The sequence below is a fragment of the Lissotriton helveticus genome, chromosome 4_1 (assembly GCF_964261635.1).
Source record: "Lissotriton helveticus chromosome 4_1, aLisHel1.1, whole genome shotgun sequence".
In the NCBI taxonomy this organism is placed as follows: Eukaryota; Metazoa; Chordata; class Amphibia; order Caudata; family Salamandridae; genus Lissotriton; species Lissotriton helveticus.
The window spans coordinates 14,085,884-14,093,846 of record NC_136063.1 but is presented as its reverse complement, the minus strand read 5'-3'; the positions used below and the strand labels follow the sequence as shown (position 1 = coordinate 14,093,846).

The window sequence follows — 7,963 nt, the reverse complement described above, 5'->3', positions numbered from 1 at the left end:
GCCCATAGACTCAACACAGCCCCTCTGACCCCTAGATTTACCATGGCACCCCAACCCTAGACAAACCACGTCACCTCTGACCACTCACCACAGCCCCTCTGACCCCTAGATTTACGATGGCATCCTGCCATAAGACTCACCACAGCACCTCTGACCCCTAGGTTTACCATGGCACCCTGACCCTAGACTCACCACAGCCCCTCTGACCACTCATCACAGCACCTCTGACCCCTATATTTACCATGGCATCTCACCCCTAGACTCACCACAGCACCTCTTACCCCTAGATTTGCTATGGTATCCCACCCCTAGACTCACCACAGCACCACAGCACCTCTGACCACTATATTTCCTATAGCATCCCACCGATAGACTCACCACAGCACCTCTTACCACTCACCACAGCACCTCTGACCCCTTGATTAACCATGGCACCCGCCCCTAGACTCACCACAGCACCTCTGACCCCTTGATTTACCCTGGCACCCCGCCCCTAGACTCACCACAGCACCTCTGACCCCTTCATTTACCATTGCACCCCATCCCTAGTCTCACCACAGCCCCTCTGACCACTAGATTTATCATGGCACCCCAACCCTAGAGTCACCATTGCCCCTCTGACCCCTAGTTTTACCAGGGCGCCCCATCCCTAGACTCACCACATCCCCTCTGACCCCTTGATTTACCATGGCACCCCAACCCTAGACTCACCACATCCCCTCTGACCCCTTGATTTACCATGGCACCCCATCCCTAGACTCACAACAGCCCCTCTGACCCCTAGATTTACCATGGCACCCTGACCCTAGACTCACCACAGCCCCTCTTACCACCAGATTTACCCCAGCACCCTGACCTAGACTCACCACAGCACATCTGACCCCTAGATTTACCATGGAACCGCTACCATAGACTCACCACAGCCCCTCTGACCACCAGATTTACCCCAGCACCCTGACCCTAGAATCACCACAGCCCCTCTGACCCCTAGATTTACCATGGCACCCTGACACTAGACTCACCACTGCCCCTCTGACCACCAGATTTACCCCTGCACCCTGCCCATAGACTCACCACATCACCTCTGACCGCTCACCACAGCACCTCTGACCCCTTGATTTACCAAGGCAGCTCACCCCTAGACTCACCACAGCACCTCTGATCACTCACCAGAGCCCCTCTGACTCCTATTTTTACCATGGCATTCCACCCCTACACTCACCAAAGCTCCTCTGACCCCTTGATTTACCATGGCACCCCATCCTTAGTCTCACCACAGCACCTCTGACCCCTTGATTTACCCTGGTACCCTGCCCATAGACTCACCACAGCCCCTCTGACCCCTAGATTTACCATGGCACCCCACGCTTAGACTCACCACAGCACCTCTGACCCCTAGAGTTACCATGGCATCCCGCCCCTACACTCACCACAGTGTGGTATCGGTTTTCAGTAGGCCTAGTTACACCGCTAACAATTCTCAATACCTTAAAATAGAAGTTTGCACGGAAACTGGAATAGAAAAGACAAGTTTATTAAGACCCCATGGGGTGGTGGTACATTCAGACAACACCCTTCGGCAATGCATGAAGTAGCACCCCTAACGAAAGGCACATGGTCCTTTTATACCCACACAGGTGCTCGGAAAATAGGCGGCACAAACACAAAACTAATTTATGTACAGATAAGGGGATATTCAGTGCACATTCAACAAGTGGGAGGGGCTAACGATTTGACCAGTTTGGGGTAAACATCTCTCGTCAGTGATTTATCAGAAACAGATTTGGCTTGATTGCGCATGCGTATATTTCGATCACAAGCTAAATATAGCTTGTTACTAGGCAGAATATGCGAGCAATTAGCAGAGAGGTAGGACAAAACAAATGGCGAGCACGAGGTAATGTAAGGCATACAAAATAGAGGATAGTAATACAAAATGGCCTCCGAAAACGGGCAACATAACAATGAAAAACTTGTTGAGCTTCAGCAAATGCTAACTTAATCGCTGTCAATTTACGACAACAGCACTTTTGACCACTCACTACAGACCCTCTGACCCCTTGATTTACCCTGGTACCCTGCCCATAAACTCACCACAGCCCCTCTGACCCCTAGATTTACCATGGCACCAGACCCCTAGACTCACCACAGCCCCTCTGACCCCTATATTGCCAATGGCATCCTGCCCATAGACTCACCACAGCACCTCCGACCACTCACCACAGCCCCTCTGACCCCTAGATTTACCATGGCACCCCACCCCTAGACTCACTAGATCACCTCTGACCCCTAGATTTACCATGGCACCCCACCCCTAGAGTCACCACAGCACCTCCCACCACTGAACTCAACACAACTCCTCTGAACCCTAGATCAAATATGGCACTGCGTCCCTTGACTCACCACAGCACCTCCGACCACTCACCACAGCTCCTCTGACCCCTATATCTACCCTGGCACCCCACCCCTCGACTCACCACAGCTCCTCTGACCCCCTAGATTTACCATGGCACCCCACCCCTCGACTCACCACAGCTCCTCTGACCCCCTAGATTTACCCTGGCACCCCACTCCTAGACTCACCACAGTACCTCCGGCCACACACCACAGCTCCTCTGACCCCGAGATTTACCATGGCATCCCGCCCCTAGACTCACCACAGCACCTGACACCTTCATTTACCAAGGCACCCCGCCCATAGACTCACCACAGCACCTGCGACCACTCACCCCAGCTTCTCTGACCCCTTGATTTAATATGGCACCCTGCCCCTAGACTCACCACAGCACCTCTGACCCCTAGATTTACCCTGGCACCCCAACCCTAGACTCACCACAGCACCTCTGACCACTCACCACAGCTCCTCTAACCCCTATATTTACCATGGTACCCCACTCCCTAGACTCACCACAGCACCTCTGACCACTCACCACAGCTCCTCTAACCCCTATATTTACCATGGTACCCCACTCCCTAGACTCACCACAGCACCTCTGACCACTCACCACAGCTCCTCTAACCCCTATATTTACCATGGTACCCCACTCCCTAGACTCACCACAGCACCTCTGACCACTCACCACAGCTCCTCTAACCCCTATATTTACCATGGTACCCCACTCCCTAGACTCACCACAGCACCTCTGACCACTCACCACAGCTCCTCTAACCCCTATATTTACCATGGTACCCCACTCCCTAGACTCACCACAGCACCTCTGACTCCTATATTTACCCTGGTACCACACCCCCAGACTCACCACAGCACCTCTGACCCCTAGATTTACCATGGCATCCCGCCCCTAGACTCACCACAGCACCTCTGACCCCTAGATTTACCCTGGCACCCCAACCCTAGACTCACCACAGCACCTCTGACCACTCACCACAGCTCCTCTAACCCCTATATTTACCATGGTACCCCACTCCCTAGACTCACCACAGCACCTCTGACCACTCACCACAGCTCCTCTAACCCCTATATTTACCATGGTACCCCACTCCCTAGACTCACCACAGCACCTCTGACTCCTATATTTACCCTGGTACCACACCCCCAGACTCACCACAGCACCTCTGACCCCTAGATTTACCATGGCATCCCGCCCCTAGACTCACCACAGCACCTCTGACCCCTAGATTTACCATGGCACCCCGCTCATAGACTCACCACAGCACCTCTGACCACTCACCACAGCTCCTCTAACCCCTATATTTACCATGGCATCCCGCTCATAGACTCACCACAGCACCTCTGACCCCTAGATTTACCATGGCACCCCACCCCATAGACTCACCACAGCACCTTTGACCACTCACCACAGCACCTCTGACCCCTAGATTTACCATGGCATCCCGCTCATAGACTCACCACAGCACCTCTGACCCCTAGGTTTACCATGGCATCCCGCCCCTAGACTTACCTCAGCACCTCTGAGCCCTAGGTTTACCATGGCATCCCGCCCCTAGATTCACCGCAGCACCTCTGACCCCTAGGTTTACCATGGCATCCCGCCCCTAGACTCACCGCAGCATCTCTGACCCCTAGATTTACCATGGCATCCCGCCCATAGACTCACCGCAGCACCTCTGACCCCTAGATTTACCACAGCACCTCCGACCACTCACCATTGCCCCTCTGACCCCTAGATTTGCCAAGGCACCCCGTCCCTAGACTCACCACAGCACCTCTGACCACTCACCACAGTACCTCTGACTCCTAGACTCACCACAGCACCTCTGACCCCTAGATTTACCATGGCATCCCGCCCATAGACTCACCACAGTACCTCGGACCCCTAGATTTACCACAGCACCTCTGACCCCTAGATTTACCATGGCACCCCGCTCATAAACTCACCACAGCACCTCTGACCACTCACCACAGCACCTCTGACACCTAGATTTACCATGGCATCCCGCCCATAGACTCACCACAGCACCTCTGACCCCTAGTTTTACCACAGCACCTCTGACCCCTAGTTTTACCACAGCACCTCTGACCCCTAGATTTAACATGGTACCACACCCCCTAGACTCACCACAGCACGTCCGACCACTCACCACAGCACCTCTGACCCCTAGATTTACCATGGCACCTCTGACCCCTAGATTTACCATGGCACCTCTGACCCCTAGATTTACCATGGCACCTCTGACCCCTAGATTTACCATGGCATCCCGCCCATAGACTCACCACAGCCCCTCTGACCCCTAGATTTACCATGTCACCCTGACCCTAGACTCACCACAGCCCCTCTGACCCCTAGATTTACCATGTCACCCTGACCCTAGACTCACCACAGCCCCTCTGACCCCTAGATTTAACATGGTACCACGCACATAGACTCACCACAGATTGAACTAAGACAATATGCACGTTGTAGTACATGCTTTTTCAAAACTAAAATGTTGTTTCTGCTCTCTCATCATTTCTATCATGCGGATCAGCTCCTCCACCTGCTGGGTGTTCTCGTCTCCAGTCGCCCTGTTGTTGACGGCGCAGAAACGACCCCCGCATTTAGTGATGAACTCCCTGAGTTTTGGCTCAGATTCTGACACAAATCGTTTTATTGAACGATCTTCCAAGTCCTCCTTCCGGGTGAAGACGACCACCATGTGCTTCAGCGCTTCCCTTCCAAGCACCCTCTGGATGGTGTCCACGGACTCCGCCTCCTCCTGGCTGAAGCGCCCGGCCTGGAGCACCAGGAGAAGGACGTGGGGCCCCCCAGGGCCACAGAGCTCCCCACAGCGTCTCAGCTCACTCTGCACTACATCTCTTGGTGTATTTCTGTTACCGAACCCCGGCGTGTCCACGACCACCAGGCACCTCCCATCTCGGACACAGACCCCCTTCTCACACTCCAGGGTCACTGATGTCGGAGACGCCCTGAACACAAAGCGCCTCTCCCCGAGGATGGAGTTCCCGGTGGCGCTTTTTCCGGCTCCTGGCCTTCCAACAAGGACCATCCGCAGCTCTGTAATGAGTGAGATGGTCATGTCAAAAGAGTTGAGTCAATCAAGTCTAAAGAGGCGAATACTGCTTTGTGCAACACAGGGTTAAAAACCTGCACAAACTTCAACTTAATGTACATTTTAAAGTGAAACATTTTTACATAAATAATAAACCAAAAAGAGCTATTTATACTGAGCTGGATAATTAGTGTACCTTCAATTTATTTAGGTTTCCGCAAGGCATTAAGTAGGATGACAAAACTGGAGATCGGGGTCTCTCAAAGAGGCGTGAGCAGTCCAGGACAGGACAGGACAGAGGGGGATAACTTTGAGGTCAGTCTAAGGGGTAACCACCAGGGCACAACTCCTAAAAAAAGTAGGGGGAATATCCCAGTTAAGCAGTATGCAAGTGACATCATGGCACTTGACATGAGAGGAAGTGGCATCACAACCAATAACCTGACAGGAAGAGACATCACAAGGAGTGACATCAGATCTTAACACCTCACCTCTAACATTTGAGAGCATTAGGAGATTTAACAAATGACATTTGGGTTGTGTGGGGGTTGTTTCCAAAAAATGACGCTTCCCTAAACGCAAAATGTGTGCCTCAACCTACACATTTAGGGCCAGATGTAGATAGGCGAATACTTGTCGGTAACGGCCGATTTCGGCCGTTACCGACCGGTATTTGGAGTTTGGGATGTAGGGGCATGTAAAAATACAGATTCGGTAATTTACCGAATCAGTAAAATACCAAATCGGTATAATTACCGAATCTGTATTTTGACATCTCGGTAGCACTGTAATCAGTGCTACAGGGGTTTAAGAATTCTTAATTTACCACCAAATAGAAGTTGGCGGTAAATTATGAAAACCCTTTAAAAAGCATTTCTTTTGTTTTTTAAACAGTGCCATGTTGCAGACATACATTCCCTAAGGGCATGTATGCAACATGTGCACCCATGCACAATTGAGAGGTGCAACAGGGTTTCAAAGTGACACCCTGCCACCCTTCAATGTTTCCCCAAATTACCGAATCGGTATTTACCGATTCGGTAATTGACATTCATTCCTAGGGGCTGCGGTGTCGGTGCCCAGATTTGCCCCAAAAAGCCTTAGCAACAGCAACCCATGCAGGAATCAAAGAAGTGCTTCGGTGTGGACCAGCAAGGTCCAAGGGACTGACCATGTGGCGAGGAGTCAGGGCACGTCTGGAGCAACCAGGGAAACCCAAAGAAAATCAGAGTTGCCTTCATAGGGACCAACCAGTTGAAGGACCGGGGATCGCAAAGGAGCATTGAGCTTAAATTCAAGAAGTGGGCTCACGGAACACTCATGGAGAGTAGGCCCACAGTCTTCATTGCCGATGGTGCTCAGGGCTTCGGCTACCAGTAACTTAAAGCATAACTTCAAGAGACGTCGGGAAGTCAATGCACTTGCAAATGTGCAAGGCGTCCAGGAGTTCTGGTTCCATGTCACTCACAAGGGCTGCAGGTCCCAGCTTTGCTGGGGACTTGGGTCGGCGTCTGAGAAGTCTGGAAAGCCTCTTCCTGTGTTGCAAATACTTCAGAGTCCGGTGGGAGCTTCAGAAATGCAGAATGGCAAGATGCTTCGTTAGTGCCTGCCAAGCAGGGGAGTCACTCTTTGATCCTAAGGGAGAATCTTCCATCCTCTAGTCTTTATTGAGCATCAAAGTTCCAGGATTCACTTTCAGAGTTTCGTCCAGGTGTAATCTAAAGTCCTGTTGCCAGGGGTTCCTTACTTATACCTAAGAAAGGGGTTGGACATACTCTGGGGACCCACCTATGGGAGGGTCTGGACAGAGGGGTGGCTACACCCATTTCCTTTGTCCAGCTTAGGACCAGAGAAGGGGCTGGTAGCCCCTGCAACCAGTTTGAACTGGGCTATGCACAGGGATACCAAATGTGCACCTTATGCTGACTTCAAAACACTCTCGGAGTGCACCCACCCAGCCCCAATACACTAAAGCTTGCCTGGGAGGTGGTTACACCTCCCAGTGACAGTAAACCTATTGCCCGGGCCTCCCCTGCCAGAGCTTTGGTCAGCAGCAGGAGGCCAGACTCGTGCCTGTGGCTGCAGCATCCATTTTGTGATGCCAGGGCTCTTTTAAACTATTACCCGTTAGACCAGTGTGCACATGTCTCTCCCTCTAGAAGGGTGGAATTCTACCACCGCCACCAGGACTAACAGGGGGGTAGGATTCCAAAGTGTTTGACACCAAACACGACATGTTTACATGCAGCCATTCCAAAGTTAGCATTTACCACAAGGTTGTAATGCACTTAAGAGTATAAGGTCTGGCTGCATCATGGAACAGCCTCAGAGAATAGGTTCCGAACGCTGCAGAGGGACCCAGCTCATGCATGGGCACCCTCTACAACAAAACCAAGAATCCTGCCTTCAGGATTATTAACGCCTGCCATAGGGATGACTGATAGGTTTCTATGTGCAGTGATTAAAGTTAGATATAGGTAACCTATATCTT

At 51.8% G+C, this 7,963-nt stretch overlaps 1 pseudogene; it reads right to left on the bottom strand.

Moving 5' to 3' along the window:
• Positions 1-4,863: 4,863 nt before the first annotated feature.
• LOC144826885 (GTPase IMAP family member 1 pseudogene) lies at positions 4,864-5,499 on the bottom strand (annotated as a pseudogene).
• Positions 5,500-7,963: the final 2,464 nt, after the last annotated feature.